Source organism: Pogona vitticeps, chromosome 2, assembly GCF_051106095.1.
Source record: "Pogona vitticeps strain Pit_001003342236 chromosome 2, PviZW2.1, whole genome shotgun sequence".
NCBI lineage: Eukaryota > Metazoa > Chordata > Lepidosauria > Squamata > Agamidae > Pogona > Pogona vitticeps.
The window spans coordinates 184611489-184639063 of record NC_135784.1 but is presented as its reverse complement, the minus strand read 5'-3'; the positions used below and the strand labels follow the sequence as shown (position 1 = coordinate 184639063).

Genomic DNA, 27575 nt, shown 5'->3' with positions numbered 1-27575 from the left:
GATTAAGTAGGCTGTATAGTTCACAGAATTTCATGCTAGAATAAATCTGTTTAAGGTATGATGGGATTTTTTATTGCTTCTCCTGCAACAGACTAACATGATTACCCGTTTGGAAATTATTACAATGGCTTAAGTAACAATCTGTAGCTCTGTGCATATAGTGAACATATGTAATGCATTCAACTCAATCCAGGTTGGTAGAAAAGTTGCAAATATGGTTGGGTATATTGACCTAACTTGTAAGCTCCTTTAACTGCTCACTGGGGAGGCAAAATCTTCCAAGCAAAATTCCCAAGGGAGTTTGACTGGAAGAAGACCAGAATATTTGCACTGGAATTTAAATAACCATCACACTTTCTGTCTAGAATAACCAGAATAATTGCAGTTGTTGCCCTTAACAGTCTGTGCAAAAGGCAGGCAAAAAAATATTTATTTATTTTTATTTATTTATTAGAATAGGGCTCATATCCACACAACTCTGCACATTATTAGTGATGTCATCTAGACATGCACAGCAACAGCCCTGTAGGATTCAGATAAGCGATCACACAAGCCAAGAGCAGAATAAAATAATGTGACTGGAAATGCTACCAAAAAACATGAGTTTCGCCAGCCAAACAAAATACACCTTATAATTTCTGTGTAAAAAGTCACCTCAAATTTCAAATGCATTTCATAGCAGTCCATTGTTTGGTTTTGTTACACAATACACCAACTGTACAAAATGGTCCGTTTCTTCCTCTATCCTGGGGAAAAATGCCAGGAAGCCCATGCCCTATAAAGCCAATCACCTTCTGCAGAATGGAAGCATCAGTTTCAGAAATATTCCTGTAGTTGGCACTTGGTTTTTGGAGCCTGGACTGCAAGGGGAAGGATCAGAGAGAGACATCTTCTCTCAGCTGACATTCTTTTTCCAGCTGCACAAATGCCCTGTCAGACTCTCCACAGAGCCTTCAAGCTGAATGTTTGCTTTAGTGCCTCTTACGCTGCAGTCAAAAGAGTCTATACACTTTCAGTGCTGGCGAAGGTGAAGAAGAAGGGGTTTCAGCCAAAAAAAAGTAAATATGGTTTGGGCAGTTTGACTTAAGAATGGAAACCAAGGATTTCAAAATTGCTTCCATAAATTATGTTATATGACACTGCCTGTTGTTTACATTCGTAATAAACATAGACATATAAGTTGTCTGATTTTTTTCAATGTTTCTCTAATGGCATATATATCAATTTCCACCTGCACAATTTTTCCCCCACCTGCACATTTCGTGTTGAAACTCATGCTAAAAGAGTAGCCCCGAATCCTTGCTATTTCTGATCAAATGGAGGATAGCAGGAATTTGGAGAGAGGACGGAGTCAAACAAAAGGCTACAGATTACTAGAGTCTGTCCATCTGTGAACTGGGTTAAGCCCAGGAGCTACAGGTTCCCCTGCCTGGCCCTGGGCTGCTCACAGCTAGGGGCATGGCCTGCACATTCATGCTGATGTTTGTCGCCATGACCTTCTTGATGGCATAAATCTCTGATGGAGGAAAACTGTGCGTTTTGCACTTTCTAGCAAGATATTCTGAGATCCCTAATGATAATGCCCTATCTTTCTAGTCTGCGTCTGTCTGAAGACTAACAGGCAAACAGGGAGAGGTGTTTTTTTTAAAGCAAACCCTGAAAAATACTCCTGTTGTTTCTTGACATTTCACAAGACTTGCCCCCTTATGCCAAATTTGCCTACAACAAAATGAAAAGGGGTTGAACAGGACAAAGCAAATATATTTTTCCCCAGGAGATATCCAATCATCATTTCCTATTAGGGATGGAGAAGCAATTAATAGAGGAAAAAATGTGAAAATTTATTAGATTTGTACCTGCCAAACGAACTAAGGTACCCGTGCACAAATCTGCACTTTTCAAAATTTTGTGAATCGGTTAGCAATTTCCAAAAATTTGAACAAGGCTGATTATAATAAAGTACACACAAAAATGTGTGCATTGGAAGAAATTACCGGTATGCACATATTATAAGCAGAGAAATGTCTGTAGAAAATGTGTGGCCTAAGGAAAGTACATACCAAAAAAAAAAAAAAAAAATCATGTATTTAGAAATGATGTTGCTGTAGATCAGGGAGAAGGGCTGGAATTTGCGACATTCACAATACGAACCAAAACAAACTTGAAGTGAAACATGAAAACCTGAAGTTGAACATGAAAAATTAAGTGAAACCCCAAGTTTATAGATTCACCCATCCCCATTCTCTTTACCTTATATGAGGAGAATTTGTATAGAACAGTCATACGATCTGGGTTAACTCAGAGAGTGCAACAAAGAAGACCATGCATGTAAGACAATGTACATGGCTCAATCTAGAGGCAAGACAGAGCACTCCAGCACTCCGGCCCCTGCATCATGAACCATCAAATGAATCATATTGTCAATGAACCCTGTCTCCCAAGAACTGTAGGTTCATCCAGAAAGATTTAGGAAAAGGCCACGTGGTCCTTAAAATTACACAAATGTAAGAGCAGGGTGATACCTTTATAGGACTGCTAAAAAAAATCAAACACATTTGCAATCTACTTTCACGTTAGGTAAAGGTTCCCCTTGACATTTAGTCCAGTCGTGTCAGACTCTAGGGGCGGTGCTCATCCCCGTCTGCAAGCCATAGAGCCAGCATTTGTCCGTAGACAGTTTCCATGGTCACGTGGCCAGAGTGACTAGACACGGAACGCCGTTACCTTTCTACCCAGGTGGTACCTATTTATCTACTTGCATTTTTACATGCGTTCGAACTGCTTGGTTGGCACATTAGATACATCCAGTATTTTTTGTCTTCTGCCTTGAAGGATGTGATTTTTCATTTTGCATACTTGGCTGTTAAAATAAGCAGCCACTGATAGGTCTCTCCATTGTATAAATCTACTATCTAATTCCTTTGCAATGCCTGAAGCTGATCAAAATTGTATTATAATTTTTTTTCTTTCTCTTCCTCTCCTCACGCCCACCCCTTTGCTTGATTGACCCAAAGCCTCTGGAAAATGCACACACACAGTCTAATTAAAATGAAAAACAAAAATCAGATTTAAATGTAATGATGGTACCCATCCTCCCCACCTCAGTGTCATTGTTTCCACCTAAAAAGGCTACGTTGGAGACATTTTTTCTATTTTGGAAAATCTTCAGGATTGACTCTTACCAGTCACCAGAAGAAAAAGAAAGCCCCACATTTCAGGTGGGGTTCCTATGAAAACCTCCCTAGTCTTGACACAGGCCTGGAAGTTGACATTTTGATTCCAAACATGTGGGATTTCTTGTAATTTGTCACAGGAGATGCAAAAGCACAGCATGAGCAGGGGGGGGGGATGACACATTTATTGTAGTTCAAAAGCCAGGGAATCACTTCATAGTTTCACCACTGTACAAAACAGGTAATACCCTACCTGACTTCTGAGAGTCACCTTTCATCCAACACACACACACACACACACACACACACACACACACACACACACACACACACCACCATCACTGAGGGTGACAAAAAGGCTCATATTGTATGAAGAGTGACACTGGAGGCAAAGCATGGCAAAGAACCGGGAAAAGGGGGGAGCTGTCTGTCTTTCTCATATGTATACGTGGATGCTTCCTGCATCATGGAACACCTCACTGCTATTTCAAATGTTAAAATACAGCATCAGTTTATAGTATATCGCTTGGCACCAAGGAAGGATTGTGTTCCTGCCAGATTCTGTACTGGAGTGGAAAGGGAACCTGAAATGAGTCTCGTCCCACGGCCAACATATGGAAAATATTCCAGCCCTCCTTTCTCTCCCTGCTCTCCTTCCAAGTGTTGTATGTGTATATATGTGTGCGTGCATGCGTGCATGAATTAAAAAGAAACCTTTTACCAATCATTTAGAAGGAGCATAATCTAAGACTTTACATTTAAGGCATATCAAACAATGAAAGCAAAGCAGCCCTTTACAAATTGACTTCCTACAGTGCGATGATGGGAGATTCTACTGCTCTCAGCTGGGAACCAATGTGGTGCAAGGGACAGAGTGCTGTAAAAGAACTCAGGAGGCCTGGGTTCAAATCCCCATTTGGCCGTGGAAACTCACTGGGCTGTAACATATTCCTTCAATATCTCACATATCTTGAAAACCATATTAGGGCCATCATAAATCGCATGCAATCTGATGACATGTAATAATTGCTCTCGGGGTAAAAGAAAAGAACATAGTAAAACTACTAGGCAAAATAGCCATTTGTGTAGCAGGAAACCAGCTCAGAAGGCTTGGGTGGGAGCAAGACCATTCCATCTATGATTTCTCAGGGCATTGCCATCTATCAATGTCATGTGCCTGTCCCACCAGAGATGGAAACAAAGCCATACCATCTCTACACTGACCAATTACAAAAGAACAGTAAGGTAATCTGTCAAATGCAGATGGAGGCACATTTCCGATGAAATAAAAAAGGCTGAGCCTGTCCATACTGACCATTCGTTCATTTTTTTTTCTTGCACCCAGAAAACCTGTACTGAATTCTGGTGTCTGCATCACCCAGGGCTCAAACTAGTGTTATCACAGTCATAGTAGGACAAAACGCACTGCTTTCCAGGGTTAGTTTGGGGTTTGTTTGTTTTTTAATACTACTTCTGAGTGACAGTGTATTTTTGTTCTGCCTTGCTCTTGTGCATGATCTCCCTCACGTTGAACCTAGTACTGCATTGTTTTGTCCTGATCTGTGCACTTTGTAGGTGTGTGTCATTTGATGACATTTCCTGATGAGCTTCTCCTACTGGTCAATCTCCACCCTTTGATGTCCCATGGACAGGTAAAACGGGGAAAGGGAAGAAAGAGATAAGTAGACAAGGAGCAGTGATGCTTCTGAACATGGAATTAGTATCTCATCTGATAAGGCAATAAGTAAATTCCAGCTTTTAGGATCTCATATTATGGATAGGTGGGTGGGGGCCTAAATGCAAAAACAAATAATATGGCCCTAAAATTGAATTTATCCTTTCACCTTAATGCTACACAACTCTAAATTTTGACAAGAATTTTGAGCCTCAGTATGCATTACTCCAGTCCTTCACCCCAGGATCCCTTATCATGGACCACTTTTATCAGGACACTGAGAAAAGGCTGCAAATCAGCACCCCTTAAATGTACAGAATCCCATAGCATGCATCCTGGATCTGGCTTGGATTTCTCTCCAAAGGAGGGTACAGATATTATCTATCACCCATCTGTCATTATTTCTGATCAGAAGCAGAGCAGACGGAAATCAGCGAGGCACCTTACTTCTGTTGTGTAACTGCTTAGCTACTCCACCTTGGACGAAGGGACTGGGATTCAGGAAGATGAGGTGAGAATGATGAGTTATGAACAAAGTAACCATACATACTCATTAGGTAGTCTTAAGCAAACTGGCATTTCTAGATCTCTTCACTATTGTTTCCACTATTTATCTTCCTGGCATGGGATTCATGCTAGCTCCAATTCAACATCAACAGCACCAGGGTCACCATATCCACGTCCCATTCTTTCCCCTCTTCAGGTTTGGTGGGAAGGTTGCAAATTTTATATCAACAATTTAGAAACACAAAATAACATTCAAGCCTTCACAGTCTTCCTTTTCTCTCAGTACTTACCATAGCACTCGCTATATAAAAATTCAAATGTGGAAAAAATTATTTTTTAAAAAATTACAACCCCCTGCATCTCTTATAGAAAACTGCCATTGAGACAACAATTCCAATATTTTAAGTTTTCCAAGGTTTGATAGACATATGGAATGGCAGTGGTAGCAGCCAAGATCCTGCAAGGACCCCTTGTTCAAAACAGAAGGGAAGGTGGCTTCGGGGGGGGGGTGTTACAGAGCATAATGCAACCTCATTGGTCCATCCACATTGTATCATAAACTAATAAGGAAGTAGGAGGCAGCTAAGCCAATCAGACAGCAGGCTGCACTTTCTCTTTCCTGCCTAGGTCAATCAGTAGTGTCCAAGAGCAGCCAATTACGGGCTTAAGGTGGGCCATTCCTTTTCGTTATCTATAACAGCTGTGCTGAAGAGTGGAGGGTAGCCAAATGGAATAGTGCACCTTAAACCTGTAATTGGCTGCCCTTGGACAGGAAGCCCTTTAATCCCTAACCGCTGGCTATGTAGATTAGGGGTGATGGGAATTGTAGCCCCACAACATCTGGAGGGCTTCGCAATTTCCCCACTCCTAACTAAGTGGTGACAATCTAATTCAAGAGTTTGCAAATGTTATTTTTTGGACTATGCCTTCCATGATCCCCTGCCAGCATAACCCAAAAAGGAGCAGTTTCAAACTCTGACCTAACTACCAAGGCCGCTATTGGTCCTGACAAGACTGTCCCTGAGGAACGCTCTCAGGCTCCAACAGGTGCAAAACAGAGACGCACCTTGTTAATGTGGGTCACGTGGAACAGACTGTACCTACCTCTGTCCCAAGGCCCTACACAACAGGTTCGGTTTATTGGCTCTTTTTGAAAATAAACAGGAACCGGTTCAAGGTAAATGTCCCCACCCTTCTCAGCCATTTTGACACACACATCTGGCTCCAAATCCAGTGCAAACGTTCATATATCTCCATCCATATTAAGGGCGGGGGAAAGAAAAGCAAAGGCCAGATGATTGGTGTTTCCATTCAGAGGAGCATTTATAAAGAAAGGATTTGAACAAAGTGCTGGTAGGGTAACACTTCATGACTGTCACAAGGGACGGCCAATCTGCACTATATACAGTCAGTTTGTAGGTGATTCTAAGACTGGATTTCTCAGGGGGGCGGCGGATTTTTGTCAGAATGAAAAAGGAATGACTTAGTTTCACAGTGTGCCAGCGGTGACAACCAGCAGTGTATTCAGCTGTGGGCGGGTTCTCAACCCAACTTTTGAAACAAATCACTAAGAAAAAGGAGGAGAAATCCCTTCATTGTCCACTCATGTCTCCTCCCACTTCCAAGACAAAGTTTTCAATATTTTTAATCTTTTTATAAGTGATGTGCTGCACTAATTGAATGTAAAAAAAAAAAATCACTTCCTCTGCCTCTCCATGCAGCAGAGGAAATGTTTTATTTTTCCAATAGCTGAAGTAGCTGTTTTCTTAAGCCACTTCACAATATGGGAAATTGGCAGTGGAAGGACCTGGATCAAATATGGTTGCATGAGGTGAGTATGCCATTTGGATGGAAGGAGTGCACCAAACGACCTACTAGACTCTCTGCAACTTCTAGCAATCCTCTTTAGTCCACTCCAATGAGCCCATGTGGACAAGCCCTTTGTACATTTAAGCACAGGCTTAAAACAGCTTTCAAAAATGTGTTAGTTATCTGTGCCTTGTGGAAAGAAGATACTGGCTAGTATCCCATTGCCCAAAAGTGAAACAGAAGAGAAATTACATCAGTTTCACTCTCACTCTGGGAAGCTCCCTGTTGTGTGACCAATGGCATGACTGATCTCATAACCAGTGTCAGAAGGGTTATGCAACAGGGAGCCTGCTGGGGCCAGGGAAGACCTTACATGCTTTTCCTTCTGCTCTGCATTTAGGCAAAGGATCCTAGCCACTGAGACAACCAGAACAAAAACATATGTCTGTACTAACTTCTAGAGAGCTGCATATAAGCAACGTTTCCTAAAAGAGATACTGGGGCTACTTGAGGGCATCCTTATTGATAAGAGATTGGAAAATGAGTCAATATCATCTTCCCCAAACTGAATTTCTTAAACCTAAATTTGTTTCCATCCTGAATATGAAAAGGCTGGAAAAAGTTAGCAAGTTCTTCCAAAATTAAATGAAAGTAAATTCTGCCCCACGTGGGCCAGCCACATTCAACGTATAAGCTAGTCCCAACATGGGGAGGATGAAACTATGTACTTATTCATCGTGTAGGTATCACAGCTGTGAAATCTCTCCAAAAACAGGTGGCAGCCCTAGCTCAGATCTAAAATAGGTGAATAGATAGGGTTGCAAACCCAAGCTTTTGAAAGTTAAGCAATCTGACCCTTAGGTGGACCAAACTGCAAATTTAAAATCAATTCCAAATCCTTTCCATCCTGAACATTTTTTTGTTAAATTCTTATTAAAAAGCCACCAGAAACAGAATTCTTACTCATACCTGCTGGTTAATACATAGATGGTGAAAAGGCCAGTCAAGCTGTACAACTGGGCGTTTTAAGATATGACGAAGACCACACAAGCTGTACCTTGCAGAATGGGCATGATCCAAAAATTACACCTGTTGTAAAAATTTTTGCATTGGATTGGATTGCCTGCCGTAGCTTGTGAGAGTGGCAGAATGTGTCAGGCTGTCTCTAGTAGCTGCCTTGTGTCTTCTCACCAGGAGAAAGGTGGTGTATAGATTAAATAAATAAGTGGGTAAGTAAGTAAGTAAGTATTGTCCTTCCTATCTCTTTGAGGTATGGATCTAGATGAAAACAAAATTCACATGAGAAACGCCTACATAGGCCAGGCACACAATATGGATTGGAGTTCACTTGCTCTTCAAAGAGCACATTTCTAGCCCTTTTGGTTCTGGATCATGTGGCTGGATGCGTGTGGTTCTTGCCTGCTGCAGACAATACTGTCCTGTGAGTAGATTTTCCATGACTTTCATGGCTATCTCTTTCTGTCTCCTAAAACTCCTGCCTGTTTGCCCCATCTCATCTCTCATGTGGCTCTTTTAGACTTGCCATCATACTATATCTTCTTAGGGGAGAGTAATATACAGTAGAGGGTTACAATTTAAAATATCAAGGTGAAAATCTATCATGCATATCAGAGAAGTTCATACAGAAATTAGCTAATTCACATATTTGATGGGCTTGAGAAGCAGAGTATATACATTCCTGACCCTAAGCAAATCCTTCCACATTCGTTTATGGGAATGCCCTATTTCATCCCAAGCCAGATGGGAGAAAGCATATTACTTGATGTTTTCCTTGGTCCGATACTGTTCAGGGTTGTAAGGACAAGCTGGATTCTGATTCCGTTCAGAACGGGGCCATGTTAAATACACCTCGGAGAGTATAGTTTGGTTTTCTGAAAGGGATCCCAGAACCTTCCTCTTCAGGTAACTAGAATCTTTGCCTGCCTGTTAGTAATGTTGTCGATTTGATGGGACATTTACTGCAAATTTATTCCAAAATTGTTCAAGTTAAAATTTACAGTATCTGTTTTCCAGAAGACTGAAAGGTGAATATGGAGTCTTACAATAGTCACACATAGGCATGATCCCGCCAGTTATGCCTTCTTAATCTCACTGTCGGTGGGAAAGACATCAACACACATTTAAAGGTTCTTAACAAAACCAGGGAGACAGAAAAGCAGCCAACTTGGTCTGGATTGTGCCAGGTTTATTTTCTTTATGGCACTGAATTCATTCCAACCACTGACATGTCTCCTGATTTTTAGAAGTAGGATCTTTCACATATATTTTATGAAAAAGGAAGCATTCATTCTAATTCTACTTTGTTTCTTTTTTGTTAATAAAGGCCTCAGATGTATGGAGACATAGTGTTCTTTCAGTTGTATAATTAAACTACAGACCTATGATAAATGACAGTGAGCACACTAGCTTCTGAAACACCTCTGTATCAACTGCTGCTAGCTAATGAAAATCAAAAAGCTGAATTTAGTCTCACTCTGATATGAAAATGCCCGAACTGACTTCTTGTACTCCATATAGCTTTGGCCTAGAGTTTCAAGTCCAACCAAATCCTTTATTTCCAAAGGGCCTCCTCTCACTGAAAACCAGAGATATCTATTTCCCCTAAAATCTACACATCTCAGGCTGATATCGCCTCTCATTTATCTGCCTTTGAAAGACAGCAGGAGACAGCTACAGTCTGGTCACAAAGCAAAGCTATAGCCCTCAGCAGCAAAAAAAAGAAGAAAAAAGGTTATCTGGCTTTTGGGGTTTAAATTTGCGTGTGGCAATTGGCCTAAAATAAGGCTCCTTGTACAAATACTTTTGGAACAATACTTGCTGTCTGCCTTTAAAAGAGCTGCTTTGAAACTGGTCTCTCTCCACCGCCCATTCAAGACCATCATCAGTTCACATTTGGTAAATCCCAAAACTTTTTAAAAGAACAACTGTATTTTGACTCCAAGGTTACATTTCTCTTTGGCAGGTTCAGAAACACCTAAATAGCTTGCAAATGTTTCAGTCAGAAGCAAAAACAGAGAGAGAGAAATATGCAGGGCTCAATAATACAGGTTTTCAAATCTGTGGATCTTTTCCTCAGATTACCCTGGCCACCCCTAGACCCGGCTCATGCCATATGGCTACTGGCAAAGAAGATCTTACCATGACCCATTCAAATCTCCCCGGGATCTCCCTTCAATCACTAGCTCTATCTTCACTCTGACATTTGCACAAACATTTGCCCATCTAAAATAATTCTGAGATTGTAAAATTGTTAACTAGCTAATATCTTCCAGTATTTAGAATGTTGCTGTTTTTGCTCCAGTAAATGTAAATGCTTTTGTCCTCTTTAAAGCTTTCTCTAGAAAGCCTTCTGCAGTCAGCCATGGAATTTGGCTGAGGGATCTCATTTATTATGGCTGTTCAATATTTCGACCATATGACTTGTGGTTAGCTTTGTGATTTCTTCTTGGTAAAGACTGTCTGCTTGCCTTTACCTCTAAAATTAGAATTACTTAAAAAAAGAAAAAAAAATCAGAACATGTCTAAAATCCTACCACATAATTCTGGTGCCAGCCTTGAAATGAAAGCAAAATGTGCTACGACTAAATAAGCCCTTGCCAACCTCCCATTCATTTCCACAAGCTTCCTGGTGGATTGTGCCCTTAGGTTTTTGTTTGTTTGTTTGTTTTTTGGTAATTCCTTTCTGGTCTCCGGGTCTCTTGGATACTCTCAGGCAGCATATCCTTCCTCTAATATTACAAAATCCCTCTTTAAAAAAGACATCATTTCAAATAGAGCACATTTGGCAATTTAAAACAAAATCTATAAAAGAATAATACGGAGATACAAGGGTGAGAACGGAATCTATTTAAGCTGTAGTATTAGGTGTATATAACAAAAACAAATTTCACGGTATAGAGAAGGAAAATTCCAGGATAAACTTGAAAAAAACCCACATTTACTGGAAAAAGGAGAGAAATTCATTTGTGCCATTTTAGATGTGAAAATGAAAAGAGAAAATAATTGCAGGTAAAACTTCAGAAACAAATTTCTAGAAATTATAACATATATTAATTTGACACAAATATTCTACATATGCATCAAGATATGTTCCAGTTATACATAAATATACAGATATTTGTGTTACATTGATATCTCTATAAAACTAAAACCTGAACTTAATCATGCTCAGAAATTTACATTACTCAGGTAACACTTCACTAACGTAATGGCACTTCCTCTCATATAAAGCGAAGGGACATTTTTCTAATATCAATCAGCCCTTAAATTTCATACCTTTGGTTTATTTAAAACAGAAGTTAAAAAAAAATCTATCATCTTTTCTTACCAGAGCCAAAAGAGTCCTCTTTCCCAAGCTGACTCCACCACCACACTGTTATGATTCAAAAACAAAGACTGGATTTGCTGGAAGCTGTTTCTACCCAGAAGCTGCTACGCAAAAAGTCGCTGGTATTCTCCAAACTGCTGGTTGCTAAAATATTGCCAAGTGGCGGCAAACAAGGGGTGTGTGTGTGTGGAGGTTTTCCACCGTGTTAAATGTCCCAGTCTCTGAAAAGTCCTTTGAGGTGGCTTTCATGCAGCAAGTGAAAAAAACAGAGTCCTCATTAAATTTAGTACTGAAAATGGATAGGCACATGCACACGCAAATACACAAGTTTTATGGGAACCAAACTGGCTTCAAACTGATATTTCTTATATAACGTTCACTCTCAAACAAATGGTTTCCTTCATATGAACCCCCCCCACCAGTCACCTCTGTCAGAGCTAACTAGTGTAGATATGAGACACAGAATTATAGGAATGCTTTTTCAGTCACTCTTAAAAAGGGGGGGGGAATTTGTTTCTTTTTTCTGTTGTTTCATTAATTCAAAAGTGCTAATATAAAATCAATAATTTATTGGAAATCAGGACTATTTCTTTAAAATACCTCAGCCAGGGTGCACAAGCAAATATCTGAAAACAACCCCTTGGAAACCATTCACAGAGTTACTCTAAGAGCAGCAGGAATTCTGGACAAATTTGGAAAGCATTTAATTTCTTATCAGAGGAAGTAACAACATATTCTTACTATTTGTGTAATGAGGAAGTAGTGGGCCTCACAACCAATTTGCTTTCTGAACAAGGACATCATCATTCTTCTGTACCCATTCCTCACCCCATGTTACAGGCTTCACATTCAGAGCAACTATGGTGCACCTCTGAAGGCAGTTGATCGCAAAAAGGATCCACTCAGGACACGACTTTGTTAGAAGGACAAAGACCACCTATGCAGAATCTGTGGGCATGGTCTGGGCGTGACTTACCAAGTCCTATCATCAAGAATGGCAAATCTGGTATGGCACAGTGGGATTCAGAAATTTAGATATTAGGAAGGCCCGGAAAAGTGGGGCATCTGGGACACTTATCCACCGGGCTTTGATACCTACACATAGCACATGATATGTCGTTTGGAAGCTGGACGAGCTCAAAATGGCAGGAGGGAATTCAGGGGCTGGGATGTAGGCAGCATGTGTGCGATTGGAGAGCCTGCCTGCTATACGATATTTGCCTCGGAATCATTGGGAGAAGGGGGGAGATTACAGGACACTGGAAAAGGAGCAGGTGGGATAAGCCTTTAACAATTGCCTAGTTTTTTTTCTAAACCACTGAGCTACAGTTGTTGCTACAACTCTCTCATATCATCTGGGATTGAATAAGATAAAAATACAAATAAATAATAGTAAATATCAATAAATGAATAACATCACATGTTCTCCCCACCCCTTTCAAATGCATTATAAAAGCAAAGGGAGATTCTAACCCAACAACGTGGCTTGGAATTCAAATCAGGGATGCCACTTCTTCCAGATTGGTTCCCCTTCTTTTATTTTGTTTTGATTTTTCAATATTTATATTCCACCCTTCTGCCTGACAATAGGTCTCCAGGTTCATTTGCAATAAAAAAAATGAGTACACAAGAAACAACAATAAGAACTACAATTTAGCTGCCAATTTATAATAATTGCCAAGAACTGCTAATTTGCTTTCTGAAATTCAAAAATCTATAATTTTGCAAATGTGCCATCTTATCTGTGAACTTTTAGGACTTGACTGCTAATGTTTAGGCTTACCCCTTTGATCTGTCCACATGCACTGGATATGCTGAGAAGTAATAATAATAATAATAATAATAATAATAATAATAATAATAATAATAATAATAATAATAATAATAATAATAATAATAATAATAATAATAATAATAATAATAATAATAATAATAAAGCAACTGAGGAGGGGAAAGGACAGCAATGGCAAACCTATGGCACGCGTGTCACAGCTGGTACCTGGAGCCCTTTCTGCCGGCACGCAAGCCATAAGTCGCCGGATTGCTACTCCCCCCCCCGCAGCGAAACCTGAGTAGGCGGCTGCAACTGCGGTGCTGGTGGCCGAGCAGGTTGCGGGTCAGGATCCGGAGCAGCTGGTGCTGGCGGTGGATCCGGAGTGGGGTCTCGAGGCCCCTCTGTGCCTGGGATTCCCCCTTCCACTGCCACTTTCAGTTCTGCCACTGCCACTTTTGGTTCTGCAGTCGTGGCACACTGCCCCCTGTTGTTTTTTCCCCCAGTTTGGGCACGCGAGCCCAAAAATGTTCGCCGCCAATGACCTAGGAAATAGCCCTGCCCTACGCAGCCAACCAGATAGGCAATTTCATTACCAAGGTGGTAGCAATATCTCCTCTTTACCTTGGCTCCTAATTCTTCACAAGCAACAGTGATGACTGAAGCAAGCGATGGTACAGCAACTCCACTGGCTGCCAATCTGCTTCCAGGCAGAATTCAAAGTGCTGGTTCCAGCTTATACAGTGGTGCCTCGCTTAACGAGCGCACCGTAGAACGACAAATCCGCATAGCGAGGGGGTTTCAGCAATCGCAAATGCGATCGCATACCGATGGCCCCTATGGCCAAAAATCGCTTTGCGATGGTCGGTAAGCGGTTCGCTTACCGACCTTCACTTTGCGACCCGCGGATCAGCTGTTCGGTGGCTCCAAAATGGCTGCCGGAAGCCCCAAAATGGCCGCGCGCAGTGTTTTCACGCCCTCGGTAAGCGAGGGGAGGGCGCGAAAATGGCTGCCGGCCATAGGAAAACATCTCTGAACTGTGAGTTTTCGGCCCATTTGGAACGCATTAAACTATGTTTAATAGTTTTATATGGGTTTTCTTGATCCGTTCAGCGATGTTTTCACATAGCGAGGGTTAATCCAGAACTGATTAACCTCGCTATGCGAGGCACCGCTGTAATGCTCTAAATGGCTTGGGTCCAAACTATCTCAAGGATCTCATCTCCCTTTATGAGCCTGCTTGAGTGTTAAGATCATCAGGCCTCTCAGTCTGCTCCTTCACAGGTGGGGACATGGAAGAGTTCCTTATCTGTTGCTGTTCCGAGACATTGGAACTCCCTCCCACTGGAGGCCAGGCTGGCTCCGACTTTGTTGTCCTTCCACAAGTAGGCAAAGACCTTTCTCTTCAGGCAAGCTTTCCCTAAGTGACTGGATACCTGAAAGGTTCTTAAATGGATTGTTGTACTATACTACTTAGGATATGATTTGGTGTTGTTCATGTTTTTTAATATGGTGTTTGTTTGATCCTTTTTAGTAATTGATTACTCACTGTTGTTAGCTTCAAAATGCTGTCTTTGAATGATATAAGTTACTGTACTTTGGGTCCTTTTTAAGGGGAAAGGGAAGGTAAAAATATTTTAAATAAATAAATAAATAAATAAATAAACAAACAAACAAACCATACAAACTTTAGGTGTTTACACACTCATTCTGCCCAGGAAAGATCTAATTCTGTTCTAGCTGTGTTCTTTTGTCTCAGATGATAGGTAATTATTGTGGTTTGGGCCCTCTTGGGAGCAACAGTCTGGACAGGGTGTTTGGTTTGCTTGTTTGCAAATTTGCTTCATCTTGTTCAAAATGGCAGTTGGGCTCACCAAAGCCCTTAAAGCAATGCACAACAAGGTATCTATTTTTCTCCCCAAAATGGATTAAAATCTACTTTAAAAACCAGTTTTACCAACCCAAGACTAGGAACAATAATATAATTTTAACATCATACCAGTAGCTCGGCAAGGACAGATCCAGCCTAACTTCCCACAGGAAAGAATTCTACAGTTGCTTTTGCTACTACAGAAGAAAAACAACAACAACCTGTCTTGTGTGCTCACCAGTTCAGCTTCCTGGGTGGCAGGACCAGTAACAGATTTGTCCCACCTAGCTTTGATGAAGTCAAAGTAACCAGCAGCCAGGAGAACTATAAACCAAGCCCTGCCAGAGCAGGTCTACGCAAGGACCATAGATAATTATACAGGACCAGGCCAGGTAAGAAGAATGTGGCCCTCCTGTTCTTCTTCCTGTCCTGCTTACAGCAAATCACCAGCTACCCAGATGAGCTTACCACAACAGGCCTAAATGTCCCCACAGAGTGATGACCCACCACAGCTGCCTTCTCAAAGGGAGACAACAGCTTTTCTCCTCCTCCTCCTTCTTGGGAATTTATTTGTCATCCCAATCTATTCTGAAAGGACTTCTTTGGTGCCCTGTTTATTGAGATTATGGCAGATTTCTTCAACTTTGCTTCCTTTGAATACACTAATTCCAACCAAAGGGGGAAGGAAAGGGAGATGTTTTCCTTGTGTAATTTTGGGAAACTTACTAAGAAGCTTCCTGTCAGCATGAATTAAAGACCCCTAGGACTTTTAGTGCTTTTGCCAGAAGAAGCTTCTCTCTCTCTCTCTCTCTGTGGATTCAACTCCCTTATGCACTTACATATACAGATGTGGGGGGATAGCTCAAGGACAAGACCAAGTTTCAGATGTTCCAGTTTTAAAATGAAAATTCTTGGCTTTAGAGAAAGTATCCAGTGACTCAGGTCTGCCTCTTCCCGGCACTCACCATGAAATGTACTCACTTCCCAAGCCAAACTCCACACACCCATTATGAGCACACATGTGTCATTCAAGCTGAAATCTCAGCCACACTAACATTGGAGTGTGGCTGAAATTTCAGCCCCATTCAGCTTCATGGGGCTTAGCTCCCACTGGAATGCACACGCCCAGGGGCTGGCTGAACAGCTGAAAGGCTTGGCACTTACTTGGGGAGTCAGAACCCCAACAGCTAACAGCATCTTGGGGAACCTCTCTAGAGAGAATCATCCCTTCCCAAGTCTATGAGCCCTCTTTCTCCTAAAAATGCTTACTTCTTCACACCCCTTCAGCTGCTCTGGGCCCCATTTCCAAAACCAGGCCAAGATATTTACTGACTAAGGCAGGGCAAATTTATCTCTCCCCCCCCCCCCCGCCCTGCTGCCAATATATTTCAACCAACCAAAACCTATTTTTATCGTATTTTGGCACAGAAAGAACATCTCAACTCTGCCACTGAAAATCAAACATGAATAAATCAAAGAAGTAACAATTTGCTGCCCCAAACCTGCTGCCTTGTACAGAGGCTTCACAGCTTGGGACCATGACTTCTGAACTATATCTCCCATGCTTTTCCCAGCTCAGCTTTACCTGGTGGTTGAGCTGACTCTGCTGGGTTCCAGTCATGCAGGCACAGTGTCAAGCAACTAAGGTACAGAAAGAAGCACCAAGATGCTGTCCATTGAGACAGGCCATCCTCCACTGCCTCCGGCTCACTGCTTCACCACAAGCAAGCTCCACGCAGGGTTGCGCCTCAGGCTTTTGCTGTCAAGAGGTTAGGCAGCCATTCATCCTAAATTGTGCCTGACACTTTGATCCTACACATAGTAATGGCCAAAGTAGAGATTACACGGGATAGGAATGAACTTTGTGAGCTGAATATTTGGATTTAAAAACCAACCAACCAACCAACCAACCAACCAACCAACCAGCCAGCCAGCCAGCCAGCCAGCCAACCACATACATACATACATACATACATACATACATACATACATACATACATACATACATACATACATACATACATACATACATACATACATACATACATACATACATACATACATACATACATACATACATACATACATACATACATACATACATACATACATAGGAAGACTCCCATTTGAGTGCATAACTGGTGGGGATGAACTGCTTAACTGTCTCCCCTTCCCTGTTTTTTCCCTCATCAAAATAGCCCCCCAACAGTTGCTTTCTATTAGGAAGGGGAGGGGAGAAAATAAATACCATTTTCTCTCTCTCTCTCTCCCCCTATGCTTAAGATATCAACCAGCTTGGGGATAGGGAGGCAAATCTGAAGAAGAAGGAAGCCAAACAAACCTCTCCTTTGTTGCCCTTCTGCTTGTGATAGCAGTACCCAAGGCTATGTTTCAAATAAAGGTGGGGGGGGGAGAGAGAGAGAGAGACACAGGAATTGTTCATGTGTTTCCTAAACATGATGTTATGGGTTTTATGTGGGACTTGCTACCAGTTGCAAGCGGGCTGAGGCCCACAGCAACAATCACAGAATATACAAACAGAAAATAACAGATGGGTAAAGTTAACCCTAGTGTCAAGTCAGTATTGCTGCAGAATCATCCTCTCAGATATGACATTCTGCAGAAAACAAGCACACGCGTACAGCGTCTCACATACACATGTCGGCTCCAAGAAACATACACTGCGGCATCCAAAAGGAACTTTCACAGGATCCTTTTCGATGGCACAGAAGGGCACGTCAACATAGGTTCAGGAAGTAACACTTTCTGTCCCATCCACATCTCTTTCTGGAGGCTCATGTCCTGGTAAGAAAAGACTATCAGACATCATTAAAAGTAAAATAATTTAAACCATTTATTGCAACTAATTTCAGATGAGCTGATACTAACTCAAATCAGCCAGCATTCCTTCTAGGAATCCAGGTTGAGAGATCCATTCAGCCCTCAGCGATGCTCCCCTTGAATGACCTTGGAATAGAGGCGGGAAATTCTAGAGACATATGGGGGGGCTTTTTGACCCCTCCTTTTAGCAGATTTTTAGAAATGAGGATGAAGTACACACCCTAGCCTGAGTGGCTGCCTATTTCCCCCAACCCCCACCCGACATCCTGCTCAATTAAAGAGCGATTTCCTCGGCTTTAAAGCTTGGAGGACACATCACAGATTTCGTACAAGTCATTTTTTCCAAAAATAGAAAACCCAACTCAAGTGCAAGTTTGCTGTCTTTTCACATTTACTGACACTCATCAGAGTGAGTCAGAGTCTACCATTTTTTGCACCAACTGGTATGCAGCTTCAAACAAGTCCTTCTGCACTTCACAGAGTTGTACTATGTTTTGCTGGCTTCTCCACCACCAAAGTCAACAGCAGATGTGGCAATGTGTCTGCTAACAGCAAGGCCTGCGCTATGTAACTATGGATTTCTACTAGCAAACAATGATTAATAAATCAAGACGTTGATTAATAATGATAATGAAGATGTCCCAAGCAGATGTGTGCAAAAAGTACTGTTCTCAGTCAGCGCCCAAGGTTACAGCTGCAGGGTGATTATTATTAATAATCATGATGCCCACACAATTGCTCCTGATTTATATTTGTCCTGGGAATATGAGTCCACTTGTCTTTCAAGGCTCAACCACCGAGCAGCAAGTTGTTCAAGTAGGCAGCCTTCCTCGATAAATCATGGTCAATCAGTTCTCTTGCCCAAGTACTGTATACACATATGCCATCTGAACCAAACTTTCACAACACAAAGCTACCAGTCATGTCCTACTGGCAGGGTCAAAGGTGAGGCTTTTTCTTCCTCATCCAAATGGACACCTCTACACTCCCAGCATCTTAGTTTCTATTTCTGCTTCACTGCCAACAAATAGGAACTGCTCACAATGGATGAAGGATGACACTGAGATGCTGCAGCATCCCCAGAACTGCAGTCCTTCCTTCAGTCTAAAGCTGGGATTCCTCTGTAACATTTTTCAAGTCCCTAAGAGGGAAGGGGCCACCTGGGAATGGGATGTTTGAACCATCACTCTACAACAAGGCTGGTTTAATTGTTACTCTCCCATCAGCCCCAGTCAGCATATGAGTGACCAAAAGAATTGTAGTCTTGGGAACATTTGAAACAGATGTTGCCTACCTCTCCGCTACAGGCTCAGTTTCAACATGGAGTCCCAAATCTCTGGACGTGCATGCCTTCCTTGGGAGTAAAGCTGAAGGAATCTGGTTGGGCAAACATGCCTAAGTTACAGCCATGATGGAACTATCCTCCCGTGTGTGTGTGTTTTTTGACACGGTAAAGCCCTACACGGAAGCTCAAGCAGATGGCTGCCCTTCGTTTCTTTGGTCAGGAATCCCACAAGTGGGAACTCACAGAGGGGCTACCTCTGTTGACTCCTTCCTCTTGTGTGAAAGCAGAATGCTCCCATGCCCTGAGCAAGAATTTAGCAAGGGTTTTGTGGACGGGCGAGTTCTCAGAGGGCTTGCAATTAAAAGGGGGGGAGGGGGAACTTACAATAACTGTAGTTTGGCTTCCACACCACAAGGGTTCTAGAAGCATAGTTTGCTTATCTAGATCTATTGAGTGGTCCATACCAATGCACACACAGCCTTCCAGGTGGTGCTGATCTGGCCTATGATATCTCCCCATTAAGGTTTGAAGACGTTTGGTCTTCCAAGCTGAACTGGGGGAAAAAAAGGAATTTAATTCAGCTGTTCCAATAGTTCTCAACACTGTTTTATTTCTTTGCGAGAAAAGCAAACAGAATGTTAGCGGTACCTCCTCCAGGGTTCAGCCTGCCTGCCTGCAATTGTTTTAATTTCATTTTATATACACATAGATGCCTATGTATTGCAACTTTCCTCTTTTTAAAATGTATTTTTTGCTGTCTTTCTGGATATATGTATTTATCTACATACGGATGAAAGAAAGAAGCTAAAATACAGAGTTCTGTGTTTTTAAAAGAAAGTTGCAAGGTCGTTTTATAAAAAGGAGGGTCTTAAAAAAAACAAAAAACCAGAACCCCAAACCGTCCGTTTTAGGGGGAAATCTTTCCCTTCCCTCCCCCCGGCCAGAATAAGCCACACTCCGAAGAAGGGTTTTAAACACCTTGTGCAATAAAATTAAAACGTTTTCTGCAGATCATCCAGCGCTGGCAAGGCGCCAGCAGAACTCAGGAGAACCTTCCCGTTGGTGGAAAAGCGCGGCACATTCCGCACTTCGGGGCCACCATCTGCCTAGGCGGAAGTCTTCTGCGCCAGCATCTTTTGCGCCGGCTCCCCGATTTTTGCGCAGGAGAACTTCCCACCAGGTTCTGAGTCCTGGCTAAGCCTTCCGTATCCTTCAGAAGCTCCGATTATCGGTATCCCCCCCCTCCGCAGTTACACTTTTACACACACTTATAACAAGCACAATTTTTTGCCTTCAAAATCCGGCCCTTGTCGCCCGCTGCAAATGACGGAGAGGCTACAAATAACAGGATACTGTACTATTTCTCTCTCCCTCCTCGCCCCCTCCCCGGTTCCCTTTTAAAGAGATCCTTACTTTTCACTCGGTTGCAGTGAGACGCACAAACAGTTTGGAATGATCTCTTGGAATTGCCCCAAGAGACGGTTCTGGACTTTATCTCCGCACCGCTTCGTGCGGCCTCTCGCGCTGTTTGGTTTTTTGGCAGGAAGGCTGGTCAAAGAAAGAAGAGCGGTGGGGGGGGCGCTTTGTGTGTGTGTGTGTGTGTGTGTGTGTGTGAGAGAGAGAGAGATTCAAAAGGCGTTTCAAAGACGACCTCAAAGGATCGCACTGACCGCCGCTCCTCCAACTTCAAACGGGATGCACCGGTTTCAATTAATTAGAGAAGTCTCGCTGGTGGCGACAACAATCACAGACCGGCCCAGTCGAAATCAGTGGTTAAGGAATGCCACCAACGCTGGATGGTAGGTGGGCTGTCACTCACATACACACACACACACACACCCGAAACATACCCGCGAGGGAGCCTGTGCCGGGTCCGGTCCTGCCCTGCCCTGCCCGCTCCCCTCCCTCGTCTTTGTCGCCCTGTCGAACTGCAAGCTCCTCCGGGCAGGGGCTTCACTCTCACTCACCCTCTCCTAGAATCTCTCCGCCTATGAAGTGCTATAAAAAGTGAAATAACAGTAATAGGAGTGGAGGTGGAGGTCGTAAAATGACGCTGAAGATAATAAAGGGATGGAGATGATGAGAACTAGGATGCGGAGGGCGGCAATTGCAACACCCCACGAGCCCCCGTCCACCGACAGAGCCAGGCTGGTGGGGCAAGCCCGGCCTAAGAGCCTAGCCGTCCTGGGCACCTTGGCCAAGATGGACGGGTCGTGCCCGTGGGCGACCCTCGGGCACCACCACCACCCTGAGCCCTGTGGGCACAGGTGACCAAACTCGCGAGGTGGTGCCAGTCCTTCGAGGCACGTTCAGACAAAAGTCAGGCACGGGGCGGGAGAAGACAAGCAGGCGCCAGGTACCCCAAAACTTTCTTGCCCCGAGACGCAGCGCCTGCGTTTTTCGGGGTGGGGTGGGGATCCTGAAGTCTGGCTCTCCCCCTCGCCTCTCGCCCAAATGGGGGGGGGATCCCCAAACCTGGGATCCGACTCCCACCGATCATCATTGGCTCTTTGTCTCCTGAGCTGCTGCTTCTATTCCTGAGAGCAACAGCCCCTCCGACCCGGCCGCGGCCCTCGCCCTTCTGCTGTTGCTACTACTATTATTACTGCTAATTAAGCTCCCGCTCGAATTTAGCGTCTCCCCCCCCCCCGCTCCGAATAAGTCTCTCATTTTGTCTGCTTCTTTGCAAAGTCGAAGCTACGGGAGGAGGAGGAGGAGGAGGCGGCGGCGGCCTGGCAGGCCGAGCACAAAGGCGGGATTGTCCGCCGCTGCTTTGGAGGGAAAGTATTAATCAGAGAGGAAATTATTGATTTCCACGGCACGTACCATGACGGTGAAGAGAATTTGGCCAAACATCAGAATCCCAATTTTTTTTTCCTCAGACCGAAAAGAAAAAAGAAAAAAAAAGGGGGGGGAAGCAACGCGAAAAGCACCGCCGAGAGCAGGAGGACAACGCGATCCCCTCTCGCTCTCTCCACAAACCCTTCGACTTCTTGCTGCCGCCGCCGAGCACAAGGAGGCACAACCTGGGGGCTCGCCGGAGGCCCCAAGCCGGAGAGCGGGCGAGAGAGGGCCGCGGAGTCCGTCGCGGCGCAAGCAAGCGGGGCCAAGCGCCTCCCGGCAAGATCGGCGAGACTGCGCCCGGCGCGGGGAGAGAGAGAGAGCAGGCAGGCAGGCAGGCAGGCAAGCCCCGCGCTCGTCGGCTGCGTCTGGGCTCGCCGAGTTTCCCGCTTGGATCGTGTTTTACTCGAGCGGCTGCTTGACTTGGAAAGAGATTGGCCTCCAAAGACTGGAGAAATGCCACCTTCTGTGCCGCCCGATTTGCAACACTTCCAAGCTGGAGCGGTGCACTTTAGTATGGAGGGGAGGGTGGCACACAGAGCGGGGGGGGGAGAGAGAGAGAGAGAAAGAGACGGGGCGCGCGGAAGGGGGACGGAGTGTAATAGGCAGGCAGAGAGAAAGAGAGAGAGAGAGAGAGAGACCTGGATGTGGAGCCGCTTTGTGAGTTTGGGGGCTCCCAAAGGCGTTTGCCTCCTTCGGGACCGCGCGCGCGACTGCCATTTGCTTCTGCTTGAGCGCCCTCGCTCACCCGCCAACCCCTTCCCGCCTGTCGACTGACCGACTGACTGACTGACTGACTGACTGGCCCGGCCCGCGGCTTCCCTACTCCGTGCAGGGGCGTGAGAGCGGACGGGGAGACCGAGAGACTCCCGCCAAGGGCGTGAAGGGGCCTCGCTTCCCACTGGGAAAGGCTCGGCTAGCCACGGCCGCCGCCTTCCACTTCAGCCCGGAAAGCGCTTCGAGGAAAAAAGGAAGGGGCCGCGGAGCTGAGGAGGCGGGCGGAGAAAGCAGGCCGGGAAGGTGCCAGGCAGGCAGGCAGGCAGGCAGGCGAGCGGGCGGCCTCTCCCGCTATGTCGAATTGGAAAGGAAGGAAGGGAAATGGGGAACTGGAAAGAGAACGAGGGGAGCGGCGCGGAGTTTTTCCTCGAGGGGAAAGGAAAGGGGAAAGGAAGGCGGCGGGCAGGGCTGGCTCAAGAGCCGCGGCGGCAGCGGCTGCAAAGGGACGGTGGTGACCGAGGGGGGTGACCCGGGCGCCGGAAAGGTCGGCGGGAAGGCGGCCCGCCGCCGCCTGCATCCCCTGGCCTCGTTTGCGGACTCCCGGCTCAACGAGTGGCAGACACCCAAACTGCCCTCGTGGTTTGGGCTTCTCTTTCCCCCTCCCTTCCCCGCTGGGGTGGGACGAGGGTGGGATTTCATAATTTTGTCGCGTATCAAAAAATAAATGAAAGAAGAAAAAGTTTTAAGCCAAAATTCGGCGAAGCGCACGAGCTCCCCCGGCGCCCGCCCTCCCGCCCGCTCCCCCCGCCACGTTCTCTGCCCAACAAAGCAAGGCCGGCCCTTTGGACTCCCGGGCCGTCAGTGTATTCCCCACGTGGCAGCTTTCCCCTCACCGAAGAAACAAACAAACAAACTGGAAGGGGTGTGTGTGTTCTGGAATACTCCCGTTTTAAAGGCGAACATCACACGCACGCAGACACCCACCCACACCGTCCTTTCTCTCCCAGCCTGTCCATATTGCTGGCGGGGGGCGTTGGGTGGCAACACATTTTGCGCCACGCTTTTTCTCCTCCTAACGAGCAACGAGGGGGACTCGGGTTCACTCCACCACACACACACACACACACACGTCCTGCGCCGCACGAGAGAGGCCAGAGCGGAGAGCCGTCGGCTCCCTCCGCCACCTTCCCTTGGCTTCGTGATCCAGCGTCTACTACGCACGACGCCCTTTCCCCGTCGCCACACACGCACACACACACCCCGCCACATTTGTACTGATGGATGGATTGCTTTCTTGACCGGGCGGCCGGAAAGCAACGACTGTGGAGGCCACGAGAGAGAGCAGTTCAGGCGGGAGAGTCGGGGGGTGGTGGTGGAAGGAGAGGGAGGCAGTCAAGGCCGCCTTCTCGCCAGCCTCGCGCCTTTCCCGGACCCGGCGGAGCAAGGAGCGGAGATGCTCCGCCTGGCTGGCAGCCACAAGCAACCTCCTCCTCAGAATTGTGTGTGTGTGCTTGTGAGGCGAGCGGGGGGGGGGGGGAATGAGGCAAGTGGGCCACAGCCCGGGAATGACCAAGCCGAGGACTTCGGGGGTGGGGGTGCTGCACTCGACCTCCTCCCCGCTTTTCCAACGACGTCGAGCCTCTCCCACCCGCTTCGTCCGCCCTTTGCGCCGAGAACGGGGTGCCGCCGCCGCCGCCGCTTCTCCCGCGCTTCGGGCGAGGCTTCGCAGCAGCAAAGCCACCGCACCGCGGCAAACTCCGTCACGTGGGGAATATGCTAATCAAGGCAGGTGACTCATGGGGGGGGAAGAGAGGGAGGGAAAGGAAGCGAGAGGCGCCCAGCTGTGCTCGCCCCTAATGCTGCGTCTCGTGGGAAGGGTCCCGTCGAGCGGCTCGCCGGCCAGTTCTGGGCCCTTGAGCGGGCGAGCCGGCGGGGTCGCGCCATTTCGACGGCCGTCCTTGGCGGACACAGTTGCTTCCTGGCGAGTAAATCCCGTTGAACTCAGACTTCAACCTTGAACCTCCACAGGTCCGCTCTGCACGTTAGCCCCTCGTCAAGTAACAATGTGATCAGTCTATCAATCTGCGGTGATTTCCCCTCCCCAGCCCTCGACACGAGCCGCTTAGAAAAGGAGGAGAGGGTGTGGATCGAGTAAATTTCCGCGTGTGGAAACAGAAAACAAATAAAGCGAAACTTTGTTCGGAAAGTCTTTATATTTTTCTCTTGAAATATCTCTGGCTTGATAGAGTCAAGATCTTTCGTACGATTGCACGCGACTGTCTTTCCTTATCCTTTGCTTGCTTGCAAAAGAAAATAAATTAAACTTTAAAAATATAACTATCACTGCTTGCCTTCCTCGTCTTCCTCTTATTATTATACAGTATTGCGCTTCTTGTTTCTCAGCTTCGCTGGTGCATGTGGGAGGATGAAAAGGGTCAAGCCTGAAAACTAGGGGTCGGATCCTAAAACTTAGCGGGTGAGATTACATTTGCAAAATCACTGGGTTTTGAATTTCAGGAAGCGCAACAACCGCTATGACGATACTTTATTAAGTATCTAGCGAACGGATTGAATTCGACGGCTGCTAAAAGAGGCGCCCATGCTTCCCGAGGACGCTTCCACACGATCAGCCTGGGGTAGAAAGTCGTGCTTGCTCTGGGAAAAGCCGAGCGTCGCGCGTTGAGCCGATGGACGCCCGCTATTTACCCTCAGCAACAGATTTCCCCCGGTTTCTTGTTTCTCCTCCTTTTACCGGTTTTGATTTCTAGTCAGACTGCTTTCAAAAATTAGCCGTTCGGTGCTCTGGCTTCTTCTGCCCCGTGGCACCTATTCTTATTCTTATGTTCATCATCATCCACAAAATTTGGGGGTTCTTTTCGTACGGCCGCCGATGGAGGGGCCAGCAAGGGCGGGGGGGGGGCTGAAGGCACCAGCAGACACACCTGCGGCCGAGGCCGGGCTCCGCCTTCCTCCCTGGGCAGTCGGGGGACAACTTTTCCGGCGGGTCCCGATCCCAGGCTGTTAAGGCAGAGCCTGCCGCCTGTGCGCCTCCTCACCCCGCCACGTCTTAGGGAGGGAAGGACGCCTCCTGCAAGGCGAGGGGCTCCTTCTTCGCCGCCACCTCCCCTGCATACACCTAGGATCGCCTTGCCAGCAACTCAAAGCCACGGAGAGAAGCTCGTTCCAGGTCTCCCGGCTCGCTTTCCCCCTAAATAAGACGAACACACCGTCTTCCTAGTTTCTTTGTTTTAAACCACCCTGTGGGGCATTTTAAATACTTTTTTCACAAACGCTTAGTACAATTTTTTTTTCACTTGGTAGACTTTGATTTAGTTTGTTCCCGCGCAAGGCACGCACACACAGGCGCTTTTGGAATCAAGTCCACAAAGCAGTTAAGCCTCAGTCCTTGGAAAGAGACCGAGTTAAGCCGGTCGCATTGCGGATCAACGGCTGGGAGAGTTCCGGGCTGGCGAAAGAGGCTCTTTCTTTGATCAAAATATTCGAGGAACGATCCAAACCCATTTAAGCACTTTCCGGTGCAATCTTATGGATACTTTCTCGGATGAAACTTCAGCTCTGTTCAATAGGATTTACGCCCTAGTTACTGCGTTTGTTCATAGGGCTGACGGCTCAAAGTCCCATTAATTTCAGTGGGAAGATTTAAGTACGTAGGTGTTTGGCTGTCTTCGTTTCAATCAAGCGAGACTTGAAGGAATTTGACTTTGTCTGGCTCCTGTCCTTTTTAGTTTTTTTCCTCTTCGGGGACCACCAAAAATAGAGGGAATTCTTTTTTAAAAAATCCCCAAAGAGTAACGTCGTTGAGGATTAATGCAAGAGAGACCCAACCGTTCCTAACGCAAAGCAACTTGTAGATCAAGAAAGCGAGAGAGACGACTTCCAAAAAAAGTGGTCTTCTCTCGCAGTTTCCCTTCCTCTCAATCCGGTGTTCGCAGAAGACCAAGTTCTTGCCGGATGATGCTTTTAGGCTGCAATCCTATGGCCTACGAATTCAGCGGGGTTTCTGGGAGCTTAAAGAGCGATCCTAAATACACTTACCAAGGAATTAGCCCCAATGGGGGGTGAGACTCAGCTCCGAATAAACATGCCCACGATTAATGTATTTCGCTGGAAATAACTAGCAACCAAAAAGAGTGAAGGAAACAAGCATTCGGAAGGAAACACTTAAAATGAGAGCCGGCAATATAGAATGTTAAAATCAGTAGTGACCTGGAGTCAAGAATAATCTCTTCCTCTCTTCGCCTAATTTTTCATGTGGACAGAGGGGAGGATTAGGTGATTCAAGTGAAGTTTTCCTTTCACATAGCAATGAGTTAAGCAAATGTTTCATAGAAACTGAAGAGCATCATCTGCCTTTTTCGATGGAGCGTTTGCCTCTTCATCAAATAAACTTACCCTCCAATTAACTGCTCTCTTCCCCCGCCCCCCCCCGCCCCCCGTCTATCGAATTCTAAGGTACTTTTGTGTCGCGAGTGTTCTTAGAACATCTCGCATAGCTGGAGTGGTTGATGGGTTTGAATAATATTATTTTCCGTTTCACTCAGAAAACAACAACAACACGCAAAATATTATTAAAAGAAGAGTCACTGAGGGCCAGGAAAAATTTACAAACCCGCAAGCCATCGAAACAGAACCAGTGGAAGGGACACATAGGAACTTTCTCCCGTCTCCGTCCAAGCAACGGCAGGGAGCGATGGACAAAATTCTCGCAAAATGGTTC

General features: G+C 45.5%; 1 protein-coding gene and 1 long non-coding RNA gene across 14 annotated transcripts in view; one reads left to right on the top strand and one right to left on the bottom strand.

The window, feature by feature from the left end:
• The window catches only part of NFIX (nuclear factor I X), a 291019-nt gene extending 268783 nt beyond the window's left edge, over window positions 1–22236 (bottom strand). For 10 of the 13 annotated variants that reach the window (XM_078386629.1, XM_020791599.3, XM_072991580.2 and 7 more), the window contains exon 1: window positions 11513–13242. The gene's annotated coding sequence lies outside the window, so the exon portion shown is untranslated. Of the gene's footprint in view, window positions 1–11512; window positions 13243–20692; window positions 20833–21129; window positions 21252–22105 lie in introns of those variants that run through there. The other 3 variants (XM_020791600.3, XM_020791602.3, XM_020791601.3) reach the window with 3 other exon arrangements.
• A 382-nt stretch (window positions 22237–22618) lies between these two features.
• Window positions 22619–25177, top strand: LOC140704743 (uncharacterized). Its single transcript, XR_012084139.2, has 2 exons — window positions 22619–24622; window positions 24866–25177. It is a non-coding gene; the product is annotated as an uncharacterized LOC140704743 (long non-coding RNA).
• Window positions 25178–27575: the final 2398 nt, after the last annotated feature.